General features: G+C 53.3%; 1 long non-coding RNA gene across 1 annotated transcript; it reads right to left on the reverse strand.

The window, feature by feature from the left end:
- Positions 1-15,890: 15,890 nt before the first annotated feature.
- LOC135190977 (uncharacterized) lies at positions 15,891-19,261 on the reverse strand. The gene is made up of 3 exons (XR_010308702.1): positions 19,195-19,261; positions 18,403-18,542; positions 15,891-15,965 (listed from the first exon to the last, which is right to left on the reverse strand). It is a non-coding gene; the product is annotated as an uncharacterized LOC135190977 (long non-coding RNA).
- Between the last annotated feature and the right edge of the window lie 6,873 nt (positions 19,262-26,134).

Here is a 26,134-nt window from a genome sequence, read left to right on the forward strand (position 1 = left end):
AGCGCCGCCGACTCCGCGCGCCCCGCGCCGCCGCCGCGGGCCGGCCGCTGCGCCCCGCCCCGGACCAGAGCCGCCAATCGCCGCCGGTGGGGCGTGGCCGAGAGCCGTCTCGGCCAATCGTCGGCTAGAGGCGGGGCGTGCAGCCAGGCGGGGCGGGGCGAGTCGTGCCGCTCGCTCCGGAGCCTGCTGGCCGCGGCTGAGCGCAGCCGGGGACGGCTTTGGACCGCTCGGACCTGCTGCCAGGGGCAGTGGCTACAGGTGGGAGCCAGAGGGCTGCTGGGGCATGCGTAGCCTTTGGTGACGCTGAGATGCTGTGGCCTCGCGGGCACAGCCACAACTGACAGTGCCGTGGGACACCCACCGGGTGACATTTGCTCCCTGCCGCCATGAACGGGCTGCAGGCGACGAGTCAAAGCCTTGTTTCTACGCTACAGCTCCGGAGGCAGTTGGGCAGGGCTCATTACTTCCCATGCCTGCAAGCGATGCCCAGGAATGCCAGGTTTATGTCAAACCCTCTACTCTGCCTTTTGGGGTTGAAGTTTGATTCCCAGCTTCACCTCAAGGACCTCCAAGCCCAGCAGATGCTACCACTGTCCAAACGGTCAGGGGAAATCCCAGGAAAAGGCAGCACCAGACAGGGTGGGTCCTGCCAGACCAGCATGACAGGCAGTGCCATAGCAGCAAATGCAGCACAGCTTGTTTGGGCTGCAGCACCCCATGCACAGCCTATGGTCATGGGTGCCAAGAAGGAACATCCCCAGCCTTGGCATCACTGCTGGACCCCCACTGTCACAGCTGACCACACAGGAATTTTGCTTTTCCAAGAGGACTGGGAGGCTTTGCATCCATGGATGCAAGATGATTCACAGTTGGATTTGACAATACCTGACTCTAATATTTTTACTCACTTTCCATGTCTTCCAGCACTCCACTCCCACTCCAAATGCTCTTCAGCCACCATCTTGGCTGTAGCCTGGCAGATATGGGGCAGAGACCTGTGACAATATGCAGACAGCCCTGCTGCGTGCCTGGAGCCAGAGGGTGTCTCCAGCTCTCCTTCCAACTCTCAGCCCCTCTGGACACATTGCTGCTACCTTTTCTCTTATGACCAAATTGGTGAGAAGTTGCTGGTCCATTTATCAATACTGTTCCTCGCTGGAAGCACTCAGCATGGGATCACAGACTCACAGGATGTCAGGGACTAGAAGGGACACAAAGAGATCACCAAATCCAACCCCCCCTGCCAGAGGAAGACCACACAATCTAGCTCAGGTCACAGAGAGACACATCCAGACAGGCCTGGAGAGGATCCAGAGAAGGAGACTCCACAATTCCTTTGGGCCACCAGTTCCAGTGCTCTGTCACCCTTACAAGTCAAGAAGTTCCCCCTTGTGTTGAGGTGGAACCTCCTGTGCTGCAGTTATATCCCTTGCTCCTTGTCCTATCACAGGGAGCAAGTGAGAAGAGCCTGTCTGCCCCCCACCTGACACCAGCCCTCAGGGCTGATACTTTGCCGCGGTGCTGCCACTGCACATCAGTGCTCCAAGCCCTGACGCTGCCAGCAAGCCCAGGGTCCAGCCCCGACGGCTGAGGTCACAAGTTCATACCACTAAAACCCTCTCCCCATCACATTAGAGGGCAGAAAAGCAAGAGACAGGGTTTATTTATAACCTTCCTCGAGTGGAAACCAGAAGTGACCCACTATTACCGGCGATTTCTCAAGCCTCCCAGGAAGAAAAGTGATATTTAGTTGTCGTTAAAGGCTCATAACTGCCTAACAATTTCATGCTATGTTAACTTCCAGGTTTTCTTTAGCATATAAATTTTTAAGGAGTAAACCAGAAAAAAAAAACAAAAAAAAAACCACCAGGCACTTGACCTTTAATCACAGTTATTTGTGTGATCAGTCAAGTGTGGGAAAAAGCCAGTTTGTGCTTGAAAGATGCCCTTTAAAACCAGATTGCTCTAATATGACACACGACTCACACAGTGTAATATATGGGATCTGGCTCACCAGCCCCTGGGGCACAGCAGCCTCCCATTCAGAATTCACGTGCTGGCTCTGGCTGGGGGAACGTTGGGAGGTGTTAATATCACCAAGCAGATCAATGCAGACCCCTGGGACAGCTCCATTCACCAAGGAGCCCCGTGGGAGCTGCACGCATCCCTGTCACTGAAGAGCCAGGCAGGAAAGAGCATTTTCAATGCATATGGAGGGTTTGATGTTAGAGATGTTTCACTAGAGGACAGGTCTGTCATGCTAATAGAGTAGGAAGCTTCTCTGCCTATCTGAAAAATTCTTCCAAGCGTTCAAAAAAGCTTAATATTAGAGCAGCCAGAGAGGTGTTCTAATTATGATTTTTGAAGTGTTGTGTTGTTCTGGGGAAATGATCTCATGAATTTTCCTTTGGTGAGGCTGGATGGCTAAAAGCCATCACTGGAGGAAAGGAAACAGAACACAGAACCATGGAATCAGTCAGGGTTGGAAGGGACCACAAAGATCAGCCAGTTCAAACTCCCCTGCCATGGGCAGGGACACCCTACCCTAGAGCAGCCTGCCCACAGCCTCAGCCAGCCTGGCCTTAAGCACCTCCAGACATGGGGCCTCAACCACCTCCCTGGGCAACCCATGCCAGCCTCTCACCACTCTCCTGCTCAACAACTTCCTCCTCACCTCCAACCTGACTCTCCCCACCTCCAGCTTTGCTCCATTCCCCCAAGTCCTGTCACTCCCTGATAGCCTAAAAAGTCCCTCCCCAGCTTTTTTGTAGGCCCCCTTCAGATCCTGGAAGGCCACAAGAAGGTCACCTGGGAGCCTCCTCTGCTCCAGACTGAACAGTCCCAACTCTTTCAGTCTGTCCTTATAGGAGAGGTGCTCCAGCTCCAGCCTTTAGATTTGAGACTATTGGTGGATGGGTTTGTTGTCAGGCACAGCTAATGATCAGCAGTGGTGCCCTGAGCCCAAAGACTGGCTGGGGCAGGAGAGAGGGACTGTTAATGTCAGCAGACACAGGGCAGGGTTGCTGTGCCAGGATGGCCCAGCATAGCAGCTTGTCCACAAGCAGCAGCAGCACACCACGGAGCTGCTTCTGTAAGTGAAGGAAGAGGCATGCCCCGGTTGTCTGGTCACTGCTGTCACTCACGTCCAACACACGAGCAGCTTCCCCTGCAATGCTGCCCAGTGCCACCACGGCCACAGGATGAGCTGAAGAGACAATAATGGGAAAGCAAAGATCCTTGGTTGTCCAGGTTCCATATTTCCAGGAGATCTTCTGCAAAGAGCTGGGGCCAGAGCAGCCCAGAAAACGTGTAATTCTCTGAGCTGAGCTATTACCTGCTGTAAGTGGAGACAGAAAGATAGTTTTGAAGCCACGGTGAAAATAACCCTCCTGGAAAAAAAGAAAATCGATACAAACACCAAGGAAAGAGGATCAGAATCCGAGACCATCAATTCCTGAGTCTCAGTGGGAGGACAGTCAGATCTGGACTGAAAACAAAACTTTGTTTCTTTTGCTGACAAATGACTTTTTATGCTAAAGGACAAAGGAACCCTCAGTATGTGGCTGTAAGCTGCCCTTGAAGAAAGGAGGAGCAGGCAGAAACCTCACAGAAGCTTTTGCACCTCTCCATCCTCTTCCACAGTTGAAAGGATTTTCTTACCACAGAAAACAAGGGATTTGTGCAATTTAGTGCTGTTTGGAGCATGCCACAAAAACCATGCTCCAGGACCAGGTTGGCTGCTTCTGCTGTGATGAGGCTAGGGCAGAGCAGAGCAAGCAGCAGCCAACGCAGCACAGACTTACCTGGCGTGGAGTGAACATCCCACGCCAGATGCAGCGAGGTTAGTGCAGCTCCGACGAACACGCAGCAGGTCCCTCCATGCCTCGCCAGCCCCTGCCTGGCTGATCCCGGGGCTCAGACACTGCCTCCCAGGAGGGTCACGCTCCAGCACCGTGCCGACAGTGCCGTCTCATCCTGCACCCTCTCGTCCCTGCTAACGGGTAGAAATCACAGCGAAAATAGAAGTTAAAGTAAAGCTTCCCCATAAATCTCCCGAGCAAAGCCTCCCAGCCCTGCCCTGTAGGCTGCCAGGCTCCGTCTCTTAACTCCTCTTAACTTCTGTGCTGTTTCTCTGAAAATAAAAGCAACCTGAGCTATGCCTTTGTTTTCAGAGGCTCGTTTTTTTCTGTCGGCTCTGCACTCCCTGCTCCGGCATCTCTGTGCTAGAAATGTTTTGCATTTGCAAGCTCTTTAGCTTTTAAGGTAATCACATAAAAGATCCTTGACTACATAAGGGCAGCTAATCTGGGTAAATGCCTTTAAGCATCTTTACATTTCTTGCTAATGGATTTCCAGGCAGCCCAGAGAGATCCATGTTCTAGAAAATAATATAAAATATAGTAAGTGTCTGATTGTTTTAAATGCCTCACATTTGTCACATACTGAGAAAATCCAGAGCTCCAGGCAGCCTAAGATCATTACACTTACATAAGTAATACCCCTGTTCTGTCATCATCAATAAGGAGCCAGCCTTTCACTGGGGGGCAGGGATCCACTCAGCATCAAATTCCAACTCAGTTGGAGACAAATTATCACACGCTATTAATTAGAGCCAGGCAGGAGGGATCCAGGCGTTGCAACCAGGTGTCAGCATCTGAAGGGCAAGCCAAGGCATTTGCTGAGCCCAGGAGTTCCCTCCCCATGCTGGCCAGATCCTGCCCACCTTTGGCCACAGCGCTCCACAAACACCCTGAGCACAGGGCAGTCGGGGACACACACACAACCCCTGAGGGCTGTGGCAGTCACCACTGACCTGTCACTGACCACAGCTCCCACACCCACCTGGCTGGCATTGATCAAGAGGAAACCATTTGGTGCTAATAGAAAAGCAATTCGGAGCTCCAGAGTAGATGTAATTTAGCGCTAATTAATGCCCAATTACTTTAAGTAAACATATTGACTTTGGGCAGGTGCCCTGCCCTACCCTTCCAGTCACTCCTGAGCACCAGGAGCAGAAATGACCTGCTGCACTCCCCCAGCCGATTAGCAGGGGCACCAGTGTCAAGGCCCTCCCAGACGGGCCCCGGAGTTGCAACCAGGCTGGGGATCCCAACCAGAGAAAGGCCCCAGGGAGAGTGGCCCTGCCCTGCAGAGACCCTTTGCTGACGGTGCCCAATACAGGACAGGACACTGCCACCTTGGTGCTCCTCACATGCAGCCCTTCTGCTGCTCTTCTTCCCCTGGCTGGGAGGCAGAACTTCAGGCTGAGAGCTCAGGTGCCTGAGCCTCCGAGAGCCCAGGTCTGTGATAGAAATGATGATATACTTCAAGCATAATGGTGCAAACAACCATTATCATAATTTTGATACCAATTACATGTAATTTGAACAAAGGAGTTGTCCTAGCTTTGATTTGCTCTCCTTGTATTCCTGGCTGGTTTCATTAAAATCACTTACAGAGATTTGCAGCAGTTCTGTTTGAAGTGCTGTCATTAGGATGCTCATTTTCAGTGGCGTCAGAAATCATCTCACAGCAGGCTGTTTATGTTTAACAAAGGGATCTGCAGCATGTGGCCCTTGCTTGTGGCCCCATGGGTTTCAGACAGACTAGCCCTGCTGGCCTTACAGCCAGACGAGACAAGTGCCCAGCCCTGGGTGCTAGGATGGATGCTCCAGAACAGCTACACCATAGCCCAGTGCCTCCCCTGGTGCTGAGTTCTCACCGCACCCCATGGACCTCCTGTGACTGCTCCCAGCAGCACTGTGCTGAATTCATGCCAGGCTGGATCGTGCTGCTCCTGAGGAGACCCACAGCTCTGTGCATGCTCCCCTGTGCAACCTCAAGGTTGCCTAGGGAGGTTGTGGCTGCTCCCTCCTTGGAGGTGTTCAAGACTAGGTTGGATGAAGCTTTGAGCAACCTGTTCTAGTGGGAAGTGTCCCTGCCTATGGCAAGGGGTTGGAACTCGATCTTTGAGGTAGTTTCCAACCTAACCCATTCTATGTTTCTATGATTCTATGGTGGTCCAGATGTGCCAGCTTGCCCCAGCTGTGCATTTCTCTTTTCCATGCTTTCCCTGCTTGTTAAGACCGTTTTTACATGCAAGTGTTTGCTAAATCCCCGTTCAAAACCAATTACCCGGGCTTCTGACTTCATTGGCCCCTCAATAAAGTGGCAGAGAACATCCCTGAGCAGCAAGGGCGCTGAAGTTGCGGCACCGAGCCGCCGCGGCTCTCCTTGGGGTGACACAGCCCCAGCTCCTGTTCATTAGGCAATCAAAGATGCAAGCTGCATGGCACACTGATGAAGAGAGACACCTCCAGCCTCAATCACCACAAGGCGCTCGACAATTATCCCTCAGCGGCCGGGTGAGGGTGATGGGGAGGTCGCACAGAGCGAGGCTTTTCATCTGTCCCTGCTAGGGGAGGGGAGAGCATTCTGCAAGTGATAATTAGCAATTTACTCCAAGCGGGGCTAATTCCGCCACGCGTTTTGCGCTCCAGGACTTCGCGCTTGGGCATGCTCTAAACAAGGCTCCAGCTCGGGGTGTCCAGCTTCATTAGAGCTCGCTGCTAATTGCAGGGCGCTCGATGCGCGGCAGAGAGCTGAGAGCTGGAGAGAGCTTCCCACGCCCGTAGGCGACTCCGTTCCACCTGCCACCAGCCCCAGAGAAGCCACCAGACCCTGGCCACGCTGTTGCCCAGGACACCTGCCTTAGGGGTCCTGCCACCTCTGTCACAGAATCACAGGCTCACAGAATTTCTTAGGTTGGAAAAGACCTTCAAGCTCCTCGAGTCCAATCATTACTTTCACACTGACAGGTCCTCGACTGAACCAAATCCCTCAGCACAACCTCTGATCACTCTGAATCGCTGTGGTTGGAAAGGACCACCAGGATCAATCCTGCTGTCCTGCTGCAAGAGAGGGACTCTCCTGGACCCACGCTTGGCTTTGCTGCCTGTCCCGGCTCAGCACAGCTGCTGGTGGAAGGAGTGGTGGGGAAGAGGCTGCAGCTCGGGGAAAACCATAAATTGGGTTTCATGACAACAGTGCAAGCACATCCCAGGGCAAGATTGCCGTGGAGGTTCACGAAAATACTGCTTAAATCAACAGAAAGGGAGGAAATGCTGGGGAGAGCGTCCAATCTGCATTGTAATTAGGGGAAAGAATAACAAACGGCAGAAACAACCTGTTCCCATCAGCAGCTGCGGTTTGTTGCTACTGTCTCCAAAAGGCCACGCACCACCCCTACCAGGAGCTTTCTCGGGATGAATTTTTCATTCAGCAAATGTGGAAGGAGAGGAGAAAAAAAAAAAAGGCAGCTTTTTTTTTTGCGTGTTTTGCAGATTCTGCTGGAATGAAGCATCAGGGAGAATTTAATCAACCCAGACACTTAACTGTTGTCTCCAGCCTGGGGGCTGTGCCCCTGAAAGAGGCTGCGTTGAAGCAGAGCCAACCTGGGCAGCGGTTTGGGATCACTCCAGTCACATCTGGCCACACTCAGTCAGAGGGTGCAGTGCTCAGTGGATGCATTTGGAGGCATCATCCAGTTCCAGACTGACTAATTTATCCATAAACCTTCCTAATGAGGCTGCTGGTGTAGAGATGGAGAGAAAGCAGCATTATTATCTGTAAACAGCAGTGGCTGACAGTGTGGTTAATCACAGGCTGTGCAGTGGTACCATCGGTGGAGGACAAGATTAGACACTTCTCCAATTAGTCATCACCAACGGCAGGATGCCTGAGGGTCACAATGCACAAGCCAGAGAAGCAGTGATCCAAGCTGGAGGCTGTCCTGGGATGTGGGGCAGGCAGGGCTGGAGCCATCCCTGACGCCTTGACTTGTGCCCCCAGTGAGCAGAAGAGCCCTGGCACTACCACAGAACTGAAGCCACTGCCTGGCACCCAGCACCCCTGTTGTCTTCCAGCCCTGCTCCTAAAAGGATTGTGCAATCTGTGGTGAATGTGCTAATGGGATAAAGAGGTAAAAAGTTCATCCCACTCAGTTTCCTCTGCTTCTTCCCTTCCTTTATTTTTTTTCTGAGCATCTCTCACTTTCTCTGGCTCAGCTCTCCCTGCCTGAGTGCTCCTGAGGTCTGCAGATTAAAAGCATTAATAAGAGCCAGAAATGATTATGTGATTCCTATTTATCACAGAGCAAGTGGTATTTAGAGTGCTGCAGCCTTGGGAGCCATGGCTACTGCTGCACAAGAACTGCTGTGGAGGCTGGGGGTTGTTTGTCCCTCTCCAGTCCCAGGTCTTGGCAAGGTGGCTGTGGGTGAGCACAAAGAGAGAGAGGAGAAAGCAGCTGCAGGAGCCCCTGCCCATGAATCACAGCAAGAGCACAAGAGGCAGGCCAGACTCTGAAGAAGACATCTCAGCACCATGATGGCCTGAGACTTGAGCTGGGAGAGGTTGGCAGAGCCTGCAGAAACTGGAGAGAGTCAGGCAATGTGCAAGGCATCACCAGGCAGCTGCAGGAGCCCTTGCCCATGGATCACAGCAAGAACAGCAACAGCACAAGAAGCAGCCCAGACTCTGATGAAGACATCTCAGCACCATAATGGCCTGAGACTTGATCTGGGAGAGGCTGGCAGAGCCTGCTGTGATGGTTTGGGTGTTCCCTGCCCCCACACACTTTGGAAAATCACCCAAAGTAGACTCAGCTGATCTGGAAATTAAGTGAAGCTTTCTATTTACAGCTGAGCACAACAGACGAGCAGCTATTTACAATTGATACAGAAATATACAGGTTAAAAAGTAACAGAGAAACACAGCAGCCCTCCCAGAAACCTGAGACCCCAGGAGGTGCTCCCAACCACCCTTCCACCTTCCTCCCACCCCTCTACTTTACCCAAAACTTTGCCTTACACTTAGGGTAGTTTGGAGGGTCAGTCAGAGGGGTTAGGAAGCAGATGGATTAGTCACACAGGCAGCAGGTTAGGTTAGAGAGAGAGGTTCAGCCCCAGAGAGACAGAGAGTGACTCCATTATCTATGCTTGTGTTCATCTCAGCAAGCCTGTGAGTGCAGCACACATCACCATTGGTTCATTTTCACAGCCTGTAATCTAATTCTTCTCACCAAAACATTCTAGCTAGCTCCAAACCAGCACACCTGCACAAACTGGAGAGAGGCAGGGAATGTGCAAAGCACCAGCAGGCAGCAGGGTATGGCCCTGACCCCAGGATAAATGGGAGCTGCAGCATTCCCACTGCCAAGCCTGCTTCCACAGCAGACAGATTTTAGCACATGCCCTCTCTTCTTTCTCACCCCAACATCTTGGGTTAAACCAGTAGCTCCTCCGTGGTGAAATCCAGGTGGTTTGATTTATCTGTGAGAGATCTCATTACCAGCCACGGCAACAGAGACTCTGACCTTTCATGTCAGGGCCCCTTTGAATTTACTTTCTGCCCCGAGGTACAAAAGAAACCATGAGAAATCAATTTTCTTCCCTCCAAGACCCCCTAGTTTTCAAGAACTTTTAAAGGGCAGAGAAACCATAACTGGGACATCTTCTACCTTTAAAAAGGTAGAATCTTCATCACATGAGATTTTGATTCATCAGCCTCCTACTCTCTCGTCACTTCCAAAAGAGAGAGCACCACAGACCTCCTTGCAGCACCTCTGCAGGGGAAGGGGAGAGGGAAAAGAGGAGCAGAGGGAGAGGGAGAGGGAGAGGGAGGAGAAAGAGGAGGGGGAAAAGGAGGAGGGGGAGGAGGAGGAGGAGGAGGAAGAGAAGGAGAGGAGGAAGAGAAGGAGAGGAGGAAGAGAAGGAGAAGGAAGGCTTCAGTGGCTGAGGAAGCCATGGCTGCCTGTGGGGAAGAATCTAGCCTCAGTGCCAGCCTGCCCTCCTGGTCCTGGTCCCACTCCCATCAGCAGGGCCATGGACACTCCCATGGACACTGCTAGTTGCTGATTCCTCCTCACTAATACCACTCTCCACGGCTGTCTCCAGGCTTTGAGATGGTTTCTGTGGCTGCAAACCCTGAGACTGCCCCACCAAGACTCCCCAGCTTGCTCCAGCAGATGCGGGCATCACACTCACCAATGAGACTGGCACCACAGGGCACAAGATTGGCTCACTCCAGCCCCAGCCCTAGCCCTGGCCAGCCAGCCTGAGGGCCTGGAAGCCCTGTAGGCTCTGAGTGGCAGCAGCAGCAGCCTCCCCTGCCGCAGATGACATCCATAATTCAGGTGAAATATTCATTTAAGAGCGTCTGAGCCATGGTAATAAAGCAGACATTATGACAATACAGATCAATAAGACCAGAGAGGATCCTTTGGTGAAACTCACTGCAATTGTTCAAACTCTTAATTGTGACAGGAATTGATTTCACTTTTCTAATATCCCTGACTTTTAATTAAAAGGTAGTTAAGTAGACGATACATTTCCAGAATCATTTAGAGGCAGGACAACATCAAGGAGCACACACTTAAAATGCAGAGATGGTGCCTTGTTAATACGAGGAACCTGCAGCCTGGGGAGTTGCTCCATGCTGCTTCAGGGATGACCACAGCTGAGTGGGGCACAGGGAAGCCAGGGTCCCCGTGCCAGCTACCACAGACTGTGCTCCTGCCACCCCAGCCCCAGAAGGGGCGTGGGCATATCCCCACTTGTTCTCTGCTGCTCCCCAGAGCCCTGCATCCATCTGTGTTTCACACCCTCTTGCACACACAAATGCTCTAATAGGTCTGATTATCCTACAGACTCCAGCGCTTGGCTTTGCCCTTGGACAGCAACACGCAACAGAGGCAGGCAGAGGCAGGCAAAGGCAGGCAGAGGCAGGCAGAGGCTGGCAGAGGCAGGCAAAGGCAGGCAAAGGCAGGCAGAGGCAGGCAAAGGCAGGCAGAGGCAGGCAAAGGCAGGCAAAGGCAGGCAGGACAGGCAGCCCTGCTGCCACAGCACACTGGGGAAGGTGATCACTGCAGCACCAGCTGCCCCAGGAGCTCAGCGAGGCAGCTGCAGCTCCAGCTCAGCCTTTGCCCCGCTCCCACCTCATGGCCATGTGCTCCTTGGGATGGTCCTGAGATGTGTCCACAGCAAGGAGGAGGCCTGGAGGAGGGAGCACTGGAGCCCTTGGAAAGGCAGGAAGGAGCTCCTCCAGGCCTTTTCAATTTGGTTTCCAGAAAGCTTCTCGTTAGCAGAGTGGCCACAGCACAGCAAGAGGTGTGAGGAAGCCAACTGTGACCCAGCCAGACTCTTCTCAATCATGCCCTATTAGAGCAAACCAGGCCAAAGCACCTTAATCTGACTGGAAAGAGGCCATTAACATCAGAGACTCCATTAAAAGAAGAAATGGGCCTTTTATCTACTCATCAAGAATCATAAAGGAGAAAACCTTGGAAGACACCCATAAATCCCCTAATGCATCCCAGGGGAAACCCCCATGCTGCAGCCCACAGCTGCCCCTCTGCCCACGCCCAGCAGCTCTGACTCAGCACTCAGGACAGCTCCATCCCCACTGCCCTCAGATGTGGCACCAGTGTGGCCAGCTCAGACACGGCACGGGCAGAGAAAAAGGGATGGGTCATCTCCTCATGAACTCCAGCCATGGAAATGGGAAATGCAGCTGGAGCAGTTGGGCATCCAGAGCACAACACTTCAGCTGTGAGATTCAAGGGACAGCACAGGGACGGTATGGGGACAGGCTGAGCACCAGTGAACAGCCAGAGGTGATGCAGAGCTCAGAACCCCCAGAGGAGCTTTCTCAAAGCAGCAGTGCAGCGCTGGAATTTGGAGCAGAAGCACAATGCAGGGAGAGGTCCAGGTTGCAGCCCTGTCTCTGCATTAGAAGGTGCTGGGAGAGCTTTTGGGCACTCTCGTGAAATCTCTCTGGTATTTACTCTGCTGGTGGGTCCCTAAGTGGTCAGACACTGCAGCAAATCCTGTTTTCCTAGGAGTGATTAGATTAGGGAGCAGAGGTGCCTGAGAGCTTGCTGATACTGCCAGGGAAGAAGAGCAAAGACTGCAAAGAAGATTCTCAGAAGCATCCACACCCTGCTCTCCCTCCCCAGAGCTGTTTGTCCACGCAGAGGTCTCCCCTTTGCAAACACAGCCCATTTATTTGCGTTACTTGGCCAAAACACAGACAGTGACAAATGCTTTCCTGGCTCTTTTGGGCCCCTCACCAGCTCACAACACACTGTGTGCCTGCCAAATACACCCAGCGTAAAGCGCCACTCCCTGCCCATTTCCTGGCTGCAGCATGTCCCCGAGCAAAAGGGCAAGCAGTGGCACTGCCACAGTCTGCAGTCCCCTACAGCTCCTTCCTAGAAAGGTGGAAATGGCAGTTCAGCCTCTGAAGAAGCCTGAGGGAAGCTGTCTGGCAGGGACACCAGTCTCAAAGAGTGGGATAGTCCAGACAAGTTCCCGAAGAATCTGTGATGCTTTAACACCTCTTCATGCTGTTAATCTTTTAATTTGCCCAGCTTTGTTACCCTGGCTGCTTCCTTCTCCAAATCAATGCAGCCCCCAGAATGATAAAACCCTTCATTAACACCACTGGGCTGCTGCCTAAAACAACAGCACACGAGCTGGTGCCTTTTAGTTTGATTTTGCTGTCGCTTGAGACAGGATTAGAGAGAAATATATCTACTAATTCTTCCAATATCCTTCAGCAAACATCAGCTCGGACCAAAGAGGACATGGGATGCCAGTGCTAGTAATTGGAAAGAAGCTCTTCACTTGCAGATGGTTGGAGACCCTTGATGGCACTGCAGGCTCTGACATAATTATGGCAGGCGCAGAGCAGCTGCCAGCCAGCGCAGTGCTCAAGTGCAAAGGGAGAGAGCTGCTTAATCACTCAGCCTCTCCTCCTAAAGCAGCCTTTCATCCTGGCTCAAACCCTTCGCGGGTGCTGCGGGACACACAAATCAAACACCGCGGCAGGGCTCACACACAACTGGTGCCTCCTCTTGCCCGGCTGGGAGCCAGCTGCTGCCTTTGAGTCAGGGGGGTGCACGACACCTCCTGCAGCAGCGTTGGGGTAGCTGTCAGCAGGAACCCAGACCCAGGTTACCAGGGCCTGCACCACGTCAGCTGGGTCCTTTCTGCCTCCATCTCTCTGACACTGTGCTGGCACTTTCCGTGGCACTGCTTGCAGTTGGGTCTCCTGCATTCCTGCTCTCTGGCATGTCACCACTCAGATGCCTACCTTGCCTGCCTAGGTCACTTGCTGAGGAGCCCGTGGTACATCTCACCTGCCTCTCCAGTTCCTGCTGGGTTTTTGGAGCTGATCATAACCCAGCTAGCTCAAGTGTTGCAGCATCACAGTGGCCCTTCCCAAACAAGGCAGAATTTTCCAGCCAGACACCTCTGGCTTTGTGTCAAGTTCCAGTTTGCCCAGCCAGCAGGTCCCGTTGCCTGCCAGTCATTAAGTCCACATCCAGTCATTAAGCCGAGCTGTTGGCCACCGTGGCAGGGCAGGGCTGGCCGTGCTCAGTGCTGACAGCTCTCCAGGGCTGTTTACAAGCCTGTTGGAAAGGTTTGGCCTCACTGGACATCCCCAGAAGGGAAGGTGACAGTGGGGACTGAGCTGATTTCCCATCCATCCTCATCCTTACGAAGGACAAGGAGCATGGACGTTGCTCTCACAGGCAGAGAGCTAATTAATAGAGGGCTGAAGACAGCCTGGGCAGGGAGCGGAGCTCTGGCACCCTCGAGCTGCCAGCGGAGCCCTGCGGCACCGGGCACAGAGCCGAGGGAGCAGCCTGGCCCCGCGTCAGCGCAGGGCTGCGGTTTGTCTCTTGTTTTCTCTTGCAACTCTCCCTTCCTGACCTCGCAACTGTTAACTCTCAAAACCTGACCTCCAGCCCCGCTAAATACATTTCTCCTCCGCGTTACCGTAAGGGCTGAGCGATGCCGGGAACGCTGCTCAATCAAGGCGAGCCGGAGCAGCAAAGGGTCTCCCCGGGGCACGCCAGGCACGCAGCTGCCAGGCTGAGCGGGGCCCGGCGGCTTTGCCAGCTGCCAGCACAGCCCAGCACCCTGTGAGGCATTTGCCTCCCTGCGCAACAGGGCAGCAGGGGAGTCCCCAGGGGGATCTGCAGGGTGAAAAGGCAGCACAAGAGGGATGTGGAGATGATGAAACCCTATCCAGAGAAGGGCCGTGAGGATGCTCAGAGGGCTGCAGCAGCTCTGCTATGAGGACAGACTGAAAGAGTTGGGGCTGTGCAGTCTGGAGAAGAGGCTCCCAGGTGACCTTCTTGTGGCCTTCCAGGATCTGAAGTGGGCTACAGAAAAGCTGGGAAGGCACTTTTTAGGCTCTCAGGGAATGACAGGACTGGGGGGAATGGAGCAAAGCTGGAGGTGGGGAGAGTCAGCCTGGTCATGAGGAGGCAGTTGTTGAGCATGAGAGTGGTTGAGGCCCCATCCCTGGAGGTGTTTAAGGCCAGGCTGGCTGAGGCTGTGGGCAGCCTGCTCTAGGGTAGGGTGTCTCTGCCCATGGCAGGGGGATTGGAATTAAATGATCCTTGTGGTCTCTTCCAATCCTGACTGACTCTACAATTCACTAACTGGGATCCATGGTCAAAGCCTTACAGGAGCTGAGCAGAACTGAGCAACTGGCACAGGTTGTGCCGAGAGTGTGCAGGACCAACACTGCACAGGCACTAACCAAGAGCCAGCTGTGAGCTGCTACAGCAAATCAGCCCCATAAGACACATCCCCCTGCCCCTCAGCTAAGTGGCAGCAGTCAGGGTGTTGGGGCAGGGGAGGGAAGGGAGAGGGGCAGGCAGATGCCAGGTAGACTTCAGAGAGCAGTAAAGTAATTAAGTATTGACTGTGAATGTCCTCGGCGTGCCCCGGATGCACATTACACTCTCTTCCACTCTATAATTACCATATATATTATCCCTTCCCACACTCTATCTTTATTAAGCTAAAAGGTCTGTAATTAGCTACTTGGTTTAAGTGTAAGGCTTTAATTAATTCGTGTAATGAAATATAATTGCTTATTAGAGATAATGTTGCAGGTTCTATCACGCCAGTATCTCTCTGTAGTATTTTGACTGAAATACAATGGTTTGTCACCAGTGGGTGAGCAGAGGTTTGATTAGTCAGGCATTGGGGTGCTAAATGTCTCCTACAGAGTCCAAAGAAACCAAAACCTGTGAAAGATTTGGTCCAAACCCACTTTCAGCACCGGATCCCCTTCCAAAGCCAAGCAGAGTTTTGTCCTCTCTGCCCTGGGAGAGGTTCTGTCCCAGTTGGACAAAGGTCTGCCATGGCTGCACAGCAAGTGCCCACGGGCACCAGCACCAGGAAGGGACTACAAAAGGACACTCCTGACAAGAGCTACACCGGCAGGCACCACGCAGAAACACGAGCAACAGCCACATCCTCACAAGCAGCCAAAAGCTATGCCCAGCAATTGCAACAGGCAGAGTTTCCACACTGTGCTCCCAGCAAAGAGGAGATGGCTCTGTAGTATCCCATCCACCCGAGCCCCATCCCAGCAGGGGCCAGGGCAGAGAGCAGTTAGCAGGAGGGGAGCAGTAGCTCCGTCACCCTTCCCAGCTATCCTGGCAAGGAGAGGAAGGCAAGGAATGCAGTTTGGAGGGAAACATGTTCTCCACTCTACCAGTTCTGTCAGCAAACCTCACCTGAACTCATACCTGAGCTTCATCACAGTATCACAGTATCACCAAGGTTGGAAGAGACCTCACAGATCATCAAGTCCAACCCTTTACCACAGTGCCCAAGGCTAGACCATGGCACCAAGTGCCACATCCAACCTTGCCTTGAACTGCCCCAGGGATGACGACTCCACCATCTCCCCAGGCAGCCCATTCCAGTGCCCAATGACTCTCTCAGTGAAGAATTTTCTCCTCACCTCGAGCCGAAATTTCCCCTGGCGCAGCCTGAGGCTGTGTCCTCTTGTTCTGGAGCTGGCCAGTGACCACAAGCGGAGCACAGTTCAGGAGAAGGTTGCAGCTCTGGAGTCCCTGACACAAGAAGGGCATGGAACTGTTGGAGCAAGTACAGAGAAGGGTCACAAAGATGCTCAGAAAGCTGCAGCAGCTCTGCTATGAGGAGAGGCTGAGAGAGTTTGGGATCTGCAGCCTGGAGAAGAGAAGGCTTCGAGGAGACCTTGGAGTGACCTTGCAGGATCTGAAGGGGGCCACAGGAAGGCTGGTAACAAGGTAACAAGGTCTTGTAATGACAGGAAGAGGAGGAATGGGTTTGAACTGGCAGAAGGAAGATTTAACTGGATGTTAGGAAGAAGCTGTTTGCAGTGAGGGTGGTGAGACACTGGAACAGGTTGCCCAGGGAGGTTGTTGCTGCTCCCTCCCTGGAGGTGTCCAAAGCTAAATTAGATGACCTGTTCTAGTGGGAGATGTCCCTGCCTATGTCAGGGGGTTGGAACTGGCTGATCTTTGAAGTCCCTTCCAACCTAACCCATTCTATGATTCCTGCTGCCCAGCCTAGCCTTGACACCACGACAGCCTGGCACCTGCAAACGTATTTACCTGATGATTTAAGGTTTTTTTTTTTATTCCATTTAATTCAGATGTTAGAAGAGCTTTATTTTGGGCCTAAATCTGTTATTTATGAAGGTATGTCAACACAGGACATCAATCTGGCAGCTGCTGCAGTCTGCCAGGAGGCGCAGCGGAAGGCAGGACAATCTGTCTCACCGCGTAACCTCAACTCTGTGGCACTCACACAAACGCAGACATCACTACAACATTAGGAACAAACAACAGACAGACCCGAGATGTGGAGAAATACCTCCTAAACAGCACGATAAATTATTGACTTTATGGCATTTGGTGCTGAATTCAAATGATAAACTGAAGTTTTTATCTGCCGAAAGCTGTTTCCATGGCGTTAAAGGAGCAGATGGTCTTTCCTGCAGATAAAGGGCTTCAAAGCTTTGCCAGAGCAGAGGAGAACTGGAGATTTAACATATGTATTGCAAAATTTAAGAGGAGAGCACCTGGTGCTGCAGCCTGGCTGGCTGGCAGGGTTCTGCCTCACAGGTGGCACTTTGCCCTGCCCCGGAGGGCTGAGCAAGGCCAGGAGCCAGCACCGCCGCAGAACGTCAGGGGTTGGAGGGGACCTCAAAAGATCTTCCAGTCCAACCCCTCTGCCTGAGCAGGGTCACCTAGGGCAGGTCATTCAGGAGGGCATCCAGGTGGGTTTTGAGTGGCTCCAGTAAGGGAGACTCCACAATTTCTCTGGGCAGCCTGCTCCAGGGCTTTGTCACCCTCACAGTGAAGAAGTTTTTCCTTATGTTCACCTGGAACCTCCTCTGCTCCTGCTTGCAGCCATTGCCCTTTGTCCTGTCACTGGACATCACTGAGAAGAGGCCAAGGTCTACAAGAGGCTGTAGAAATCATAGAATAGAATCATAGAATCAACCAGGTTGGAAGAGAGCTCCAAGCTCAGCCAGTCCAACCTAGCACCCAGCCCTGGCCAATCAACCAGACCATGGCACTAAGTGCCCCAGCCAGGCTTGGCTTCAACACCTCCAGCCACAGAGACTCCACCACCTCCCTGGGCAGCCCATTCCAATGCCAATCACTCTCTCTGCCAACAACTTCCTCCTAACATCCATCATAGACCTCCCCTGGCACAACTCAGAACTGTGTCCCCTTGTTCTGTTGCTGCTTGCCTGGCAGAAGAGACCAACCCCACCTGGCTGCAGTCTCCCTTCAGGTAATTGTAGACAGCAATGAGCTCTGCCCTGAGCCTCCTCTTCTGCAGGCTGCACACCCCCAGCTCCCTCAGCCTCTCCTCACAGGGCTGTGCTCCAGGCCCCTCCCCAGCCTTGCTGCCCTTCTCTGGACACCTTCCAGCACCTCAGCATGTCTCTTGAATTGAGGACTCCAGAACTGGACACAGCACTCAAGCTGTGGCCTGAGCAGTGCTGAGCACAGGGTCAGAAGAACCTCCCTTGTCCTGCTGCCTACACTGCTCCTGAGCCAGCCCAGGATGCCATTGGCTCTGCTGCCCACCTGGGCGCTCTGCTGCCTCATCTTCAGCTACTATCTACCAGTATCCCCAGGTAGAGGGTATAGGGACCCTGTGAGCTGCCAATCAGAGGTTTCTCCATAGTTGCTCAGCAGGGAAACCCCAGCAGCCACATCTTTCCCTTCATCCACACTCACAGCCTGTTCTGGCTCTGGTTTATGAGTCATTAATTCCTAATAAGTAGAAAACTGCATGATGGGCTTTGGATAGGAATAGTTTACTGTATCAGAGACAATCCATGATCTAAATTACCAGCTATAAATCAATTTTTGAATGTTGACATATCTTTAATAATGATAAATGAAGAATTTATGAATGCTGCTAAAGTTCACATCAAGATTCTGATTTATGAGCACACTGAGCTCAGGTGGAGCAATCAGCCTTAGGCCCAGCACCTTGTCCCAGCCACAACCAGTGTGTCCCTCACCTGCACTGTGGTGACTGCCAGCCCCATCACCTTCCTCTGCTATGGGGCTGGAACTCTCCATGGACCTGTCAGCTCCAGGTGAGTCTGAGTTTCAACAGCTTCTAGCTCCTTTGCCAGCTCCTGCCCTCTTCACCTCCAAGCTGCAACCAAGTGGGACAGTGAAAGATGCTCCCCCTTGTCCAGATCTTGTTGTTCTCAGGTGGTGCTCCCCCCTGCCCCTCTGTTTCTCTTGTCTTCACCTGCAGACACTCATTATCACCATCCATGAGGGTCCGTGAGGGGGACTAACACCAGCATAAGGTGAGCTTCCACAGAGTTCAGGACACCAAGCTGACACAGATCTACTGCTGAGAGCAGTCAGGCTGGAGCAGACAGCTGGGAGCCAGGAGACACTGAGACATTGGCTGCAGGAGGTCAACAGAGACCGAAACATGGGCTTGGTCCCCTGCAAGGCTGGAGATGGTCTCATTGTGCAGTAGCACCACGGCAATGGCAGGAGCTCCACCATGTACTGCACACACACATGACACATGAACAGCTACCAGCACAGCCCTCCTCTGTCCATCTGTCTGTCTGCTGGCTCTGCTTGTCTGTCTGTGCTACCTGGTGCTACAGGATGTGCCTCCCTGGCAGGGGCTGTTGTTCTCACGCATGTGTGCCAAGAAGGGCTCTGGGCTGGAAAGCTGCTTTTCATTTGATTTCAATTTACTGGTGGAATTAAGCTGGTGTAAAACAGTGTGTGAAGAGAAAAATTACCATGTCTGTTTAGAGAGCGTAAAATAAGTACTTAACTGTTTGGCCACTTTGATGGTGGGGTCCAAATCAATCTTCACCCAGCTCACGTCCTGCCACAATTAATAAGCTGAAAATTATGCTTGTTAGAAGCACACAGTAAACAATAAATAACCTCAGTGTCCCTCTCCTCTCCCCTTTTCTCGAGTTTTCCCTCTCCTCACCTTCTCCTCCCTCTCCTCTCCTCTTCTCTTCTCCCCTCCCCTTCCCTTTCCCCATCTCCTCTCCTCTCCTTCCCCTCCTCCTCTCCTCCCCTCCCTCTCCTCTCCTCTTCTCCCCTCCCCTTCCCTTTCCCCTTCCCTTTCCCCATCTCCTCTCCTCCCCTTCCCCTCTCCTCTCCTCACCCACTCTTGGCACTTCTCTCTCCTTTCCCAGCTGGCAGAGCCATCCCTGATCCATTTTCTCTAGTGAACACAGCCCAAGAGCTGCAGAGGACAAGGCAAGGTAGATGGGTGAGGAAGTGTTCTGTTCTCCATACCAAGGGCAAGAGCACAATCATTGCTACCAGCACCCCCACATGCACACTGGACCCTCAGGGCTAGAGCAGCACCCACCAGCCTTGTGGCAACAGATGGGTCACAAGAAGGGGACTCTCTTGCTCAGCTGCAGTGGTGCTGGGGCTATTTGGGGCCAAAGTGGGGTGCTGGACCCCTTCCCTGTGCAGCTCCACACCTGACAAGGTCTGGGAGCTGTGCAATGAGAAGCATCGAGCTTTCTGTCACCAACCATGGCCATGACAGCTCCCCAGCCAGAGAAACATTAATTGTGAAGCAAGTAATTAGTGGCTACAAAATATGACCAGTACAATTACACCCAGGATTTTTTCCTCTCTCTGTCTAACTCTTGGCACTGAACAGTCTTATAATTAGATGACAAAAGTGACAGGAAGCTCCAGTGAAACTGCTCGTCCTCGCCCTTTGCAGAGGCTCCCCCTGTGTTCTGCACCGATAATCACTAATCAGGTTCTTCCCTTAGGTATTAAAAGCCTCTTCCGTGGGTAATTTGATCCTAATAGCACAGGCTTGGCACTGGCAAATAGCCCCACACCTCCAGTGCCCAGTGGGTCTGGCACAGCTTCAGCATTGGGTTCAGCCCTTCTCTCAGCCAGGACCCTCCTGTGCTCCCATGCTCTGCACAGCTCCCTGAAATTGCCACCCAAGGGCACTCAGCATGGCACAGCACATGGCCCTGGTGATGGGAGCACTGTGGCACAGCCAGGACATGGGCAAGGCATGGGGCAGACAGGAGGAGTGAAGCAATGCCAGGCAAACCCTGCTGCCTTGGCCTGGTGTCAGGCACAAGGGCAACCAGCCTGGAGGAGGATGAACAGGCACAGGAGCAGCAAGGGTGCCCAAGCTGCCTCTCCAGAGGTCCAGCCTGCTGAAGTCAGGCTTGCCTGGTGCTCACCTGCACAGGGACACATCCTCCTCGGCACCTCCTCCACCTCAGGCAGGTAGTGGAGTTGCTGTCCCTGAAGGAGTTGAAGCAAAGCCTGGCTGGGGCACTTAGTGCCATGGTCTGGTTGATTGGCCAGGGCTGGGTGCTGGTTGGACTGGCTGAGCTTGGAGCTCTCTTCCAACCTGCCTGATTCTATGATTCTATTCTATGATTCATTCCATCCCAGATGTTCACAGCTGCTGCTGCTGCTGTGTCCTGGCTCACTGGCACTGTAATGATGTCATCCATCTGCATTTTCTAGGACTGTCTGGGGGGGGGGGGGGGGAAGCTCTGCCATTCCATAATCTGTCATTATAACCCAAAGCTGGAGAGCAGCAGAACAAACTACTAATATTGAACAAACAAACAAACCCAAGCCAATAATGGCTCCTATCGAGCAGAGACCCAAAGCTGATGGATGACCTGCAGCAGCACAGGAGAATTATTTGTGAATTGCAATTGATTTCCAAAATCAAAATGTAGATTTTGCCTCACAATTGAACTATCAGGGGAAGTTTTTGCTTTCAGAAAGTCTTTTCTCTCCCTTTGCCTTTTTTTTTGGGGGGGGAGGAAATCATAGAATCAACCAGGTTGGAAGAGACCTCCAAGATCATCCAGTCCAACCTAGCACCCAGCCCTACCCAGTCAACTAGACCATGGCACTAAGTGCCTCATCCAGTCTTTTCTTGAACACCTCCAGGGACGGTGACTCCACCACCTCCCTGGGCAGCCCATTCCAGTGCCAATCACTCTCTCTGTGAAGAACTTCCTCCTAACATCCAGCCTAGACCTACCCCGGCACAACTTGAGACTGTGTCCCCTTGTTCTGTTGCTGGGTGCCTGGGAGAAGAGGCAACCAGCAACAGAACTCATGGGCACAATGGTTAAACTCTGGAGCCACATCTGGAGGCTGGCCAGGACCAGAGCATCAGAAGGGCATCCTCAGAGCCTTCCTGGCCACTGGAATGCTGACAAAGGGGCAGGGCAAGCAGGGTGAGACTCAGAACAAAGGTCTGCAGGGCTGGTGTGGCACCAGGGCAAACCTGTGAGCCACCGCATCTGTCTGAGTAGCACCAACTGCTGTCCTGTGCCAGCGCCAGGAGGTCCCAAGACCTCGCTGGTTTCAGCATGGAGCAAGTGCTCACATCTCTGCTGCAGTGCATGAGCAGGCTGTCCAAGATGAAGCACCCAAGCCTGTATTTCAGAGCCAGATGGGTGCCCAGGGAGGTTTCTGAAGGACCAAGCCCCTGCCGCGCCACAGTACAAGACTCTGGCTGACCGCTTTACCCCAGCAGCCCTTGCCTGCGACCAACGAGCTCTGCAGCTCCTGCCCTGCTGCCTCCAGAGCTGGCTCTGCGCTCGGGCAGGAGCCGAGCACGTTGCTGCGAGATGCGAGCCCGCAGCGCTCGCCCCGAGCCGTTCCGTGTCATTAGCAGAACATCTGCCGCGCTGCCACCGCCGCTAACAGCATTAGTCCTGCTGCCACCAACCGAGCTTGCCGAGGCCACGGCCTGCCCACGCCTGCCAGCCTCGACACGCTAGGGACAACCCCTCTCTGCCCGGTGCCACCCGTGCGTCTGAGCCGCCCTGCCCTGCCGGCCCTAGGGTGGCACCTCCCGCACCAGCACCAGGCTGGTGGTAACTGCCACTGGTGCACTGCTCTGCTTCCAGCAACTCGGTGTTTTCCTTCCCCAGCCTTTTGTCATTACCCAGCCCGTGACAAACCCATTATGATGCTAAAGATTGGAATTACTGCGATCCCAGGCTGGTGCCCGGGAAGTGGCCCAGAGAAGCAGCAGCGTTTTGCACGAGGCAGTAATAAATTACTGAAGGTCACCTATGATTTATCACTGCTTTGGATTAGAGGCAGTGACACTGCTTCACCCAGGGAAGCAGCCCCATGGGTGCCAGAGCATCTGCTCTGGTTGAGCCTCTCACAGTGATGGTTTTGCTGGTGCATCTCCAGCAGCACACTGTTTGAGTGATGCCTCTGCCACGCAGCACTGTGCATTTACATCCTGGCCCCTGTGCACAACTGCTCTCACAACTGGGGGGAGGACAACCTCCAGGAGCTGCAGGCAGCCCCCATGCAGAGTGAACTCGGCTACATCAGCCCCCTGCTCTGCCCAGCAGAGAGAGCTAAGGGCATGGCTAAGCCAGCTTCCCTCCAGAGGAACATGGCACCTTCTGGCACCATCTCAGTGACACCAGGCCCTGCAGAGCTGGCCTGGCATGGGCTGGAGACACATCCTCTTCCTCCTGTGCTGCTCCACGTGCTTGGGCCACCCTCTTTTCCAGGGCTCTACTTCCTTCTGGAGCATCCCCATTCCTGAGGCTGGGTCTCCTGAGGTTTCCAGGAACACTGAGAGGGTCTTGGAGTCAGTGGAACCTCCTCCTCACTGGACACTTCCCTGCCAGGTAGGAGGCAGCACGGGCAACCCCCAGCCACGTCTCCTCTGATGGATGCCATTCCACACAGATGATCCCTCAAGATCTGCATCTGTGCAAGCCCCCAGGCCGTCCCCCTCTCCTGTCCCTACAACACTTTGCCCCAGGGCTGTCCTTCCTCCAGGCTCTCATTCTGCCTCTCCCAGGGCTGGGAGAGCCCAGCACAGACAGAGGGGACTGAAGAGCATAGGCAAAAACTCACAGCAAGACACTGCCAGTCTACACTGGCAGTTGCAGCCTCCCACTTTGGAAGCAGGAAAAACAATTACCAGCAAGTTTGGGAAGTAAATAAACAGTTGGTTAGCTGAGCTGCTTGAATTATTGATGGTCAGCTCAACTCTTCAGGCACCCTGGTTGCTGCTAACAAGAGTATCTGATGCCAGCAAAACCCTTTGCCTATCATTCTGCCAACATAAAATAATCCAAAGTGTGCATGATACCAGCTACCCTTCAGCACAAAGAAATTGCCTCAGAAACAAGCTCAGGAGCTGGCAACCCCCCAAGTGGTGCAGGCTGGGTCATTATCACCAGGACAGAGAAATGATGCACACAAAGAGGGGAGCAGGGCTCAGGCTGGGGACACCTGGGACATGCCAGCAGCAGTGGGAGGCTCAGAGGACCCAGAGACGCTGAGAAAACTTACAGATGCTTTTGTTGCAAGTGCAAAGGACAGACAACAGCACATCAGCTACCTGCCAGAGGCTGCTCTGTGCTGGGCCCAGCAGAGCTGCTGGAGACACGAGACACGTTCCTAGCTTCGTCCATGCAGCTCCCCAGACTCGGTCCCAGCAGGGATGGATCTTTGCTGTGCTCATGAACGTGCCAAGAAGGGCTGCAGGTGACAGGAACTGCCAGAGAGATAAGGACTGTGCAGCACTGTGCTGTGTTTTCACCTTCAAAGAGCTTTAAGATGCTAAGAAATTAACAGCAGCTTCTCCTGGGCACAGCTTTTGTCCCTGCGTGAAGGTCTTAGCTGCCAGGGCTGCTCTGCAGGCTTCAGCTGCTAGGTTAGGGATAACTGGACAAAAGGGCAGAGGCCCCAAAGGGAGAGGCTGCCTCTCACATGGGCTCTTGTCAGGGCTTCTGCTGCAGCTGCCACCGGGCAAGGCTGAAGTGGCACTTGTGCCAGTGCCATTAATGCTCCTGGAGCCTCCAATCTGTCAGGGAGCAAGGACAAACTGCTCTTAGCCAGCCTTTGCTCTGCCACCACCCACTTAGCAGGGGCAGGGTTTTGAACAGCCAGGTTTCCTCTGCAAACAGCTCTCCAAGTCACAGTATCACAGTATCACCAAGGTTGGAAGAGACCTCATAGATCATCAAGTCCAACCCTTTACCACAGAGCTCAAGGCTAGACCATGGCTCAAGGCTAGACCATGGCACCAAGTCCCTGCACAACTCCCCCAGCCCCTAGAGCCAGGAGCTCTCTTTCATCCACCCATCCCTCCAGGCTCTCCTGCCTGTGCCCTAGGTGTGAAGGGGCTGGGGACTGCAGCGCAGGTGGCAGTGGCTGTGCCTCCAGACACCCCTCTCATCTCATCAGGGGCTGCTACATTTAATTCTCTGCACTTTGGTGTAAAGTCAGGGTCCCATCCAGAAAGCAATTTGTGTCTCCCAGAGCAGGCAGTCGTAACATTTCCCATTAAAATGTAAATTGGGCTAAGTTTCCTGGCATCTCTTTCCCTTCCTTAAGGTAAGAAGAATATGAACTTGTATTATTTTTTCCATCAATGTTATCCTCCTCTCAGTTTTGTGCTGAGTAAAAGAGCTGCCCAATATACACCTTCTGCAAATTAAATTTGAATTGAGGCTGACAGCACAACAGGGATCCAGATTACAAAGAGATGTGCCAGCCTAATTGGAATCATTTCTAAGAGGTTATTCGCAGAAGCGTTAAGCACGGGAGGCACAAGTGGAGCCAGACGTGCTCTGCACCAAAGGCTCCTCGCAGCTGAGCCGCCCAGCTCGGCCAGCACAGCCCTGGTGCTGCAGGCAGGAGCAGGCAGCCACCCTCAACTAGCCTGCACTGACACCAGCAGCACCTTGCCGGTGGTGTCCCATCTTGGGAAGATGCTGGATGCTGAGTTTAGTTTTGCTGATGAATGCAACCCCCAACCAAACGCAGCCTTCTTCAGGCAGACACTGCAGACCCCACCACAGGTCCTGCTGGCAGCCCTTCAGGCTCCTGGAGCCAGGCACCAGGAGTCCCAGCTCCACCACCACTCCTGCTCCACCACGATGCCCACCACCATGGTCCCTGCTCCACCACGATGCCCACCACCACGGTCCCTGCTCCACCACGATGCCCACCACCACGGTCCCTGCTCCACCACGATGCCCACCACCACTCCTGCTCCACCACCACTCCTGCTCCACCACGATGCCCACCACCACTCCTGCTCCACCACGATGCCCACCACCACGGTCCCTGCTCCACCAGCAGTCCGTGCCCCACCACTTACCTCCCCAGCAGCTGCAACAAGGTGTCCTGTTCCCCGCAGCCCTAGCAGAGCAGGGAAGAGACCTCTTTAACAGGTGTAGGATTTTGGCCAAACAGGCTCAGAAATGCCAAGCCAATTGTCCTGCTCATGCTGTGGGTTTTTAAAATGATCTTTCATGATTAAAACCCCAAAGCCCTGGGGACTCACCACTCCTTTTGCCTTCAGACACCAGGAGGCAGGGAATTGCTCTCTCCACGCCTTGAGAAGCCTGTCAGAGTCTGAAGGGTATTTAAAGGAGACAACTACAAACCAAGGAGAAAAACCTGAAAACTATCTTTTGATGGTCAACTCCCCAGAAGCCAAGGGGGGACCAGACTGCTGCCCCCAGGACCAGGCTGCTGCCCCCAAGGGTTCCTGCCCAGAGCTGCTGCTGGACACAGCTCATCAAACCATGCTGGAGCAGAGCAGCTGCAGAATTAATACAGCAGCACAGCAAATTAATCAACCATCTCCAGCTGCATTCCTAGTGGGGGTAATTTCAGGTGCAGTGCTTTGAATGACAGCATTTCAAAGAAGAGTATCCCATTCTCCTGACTAATTTGAGGTTCACTAAATGT

Source organism: Pogoniulus pusillus, chromosome 37 (assembly GCF_015220805.1).
Source record: "Pogoniulus pusillus isolate bPogPus1 chromosome 37, bPogPus1.pri, whole genome shotgun sequence".
Taxonomy (NCBI): Eukaryota; Metazoa; Chordata; class Aves; order Piciformes; family Lybiidae; genus Pogoniulus; species Pogoniulus pusillus.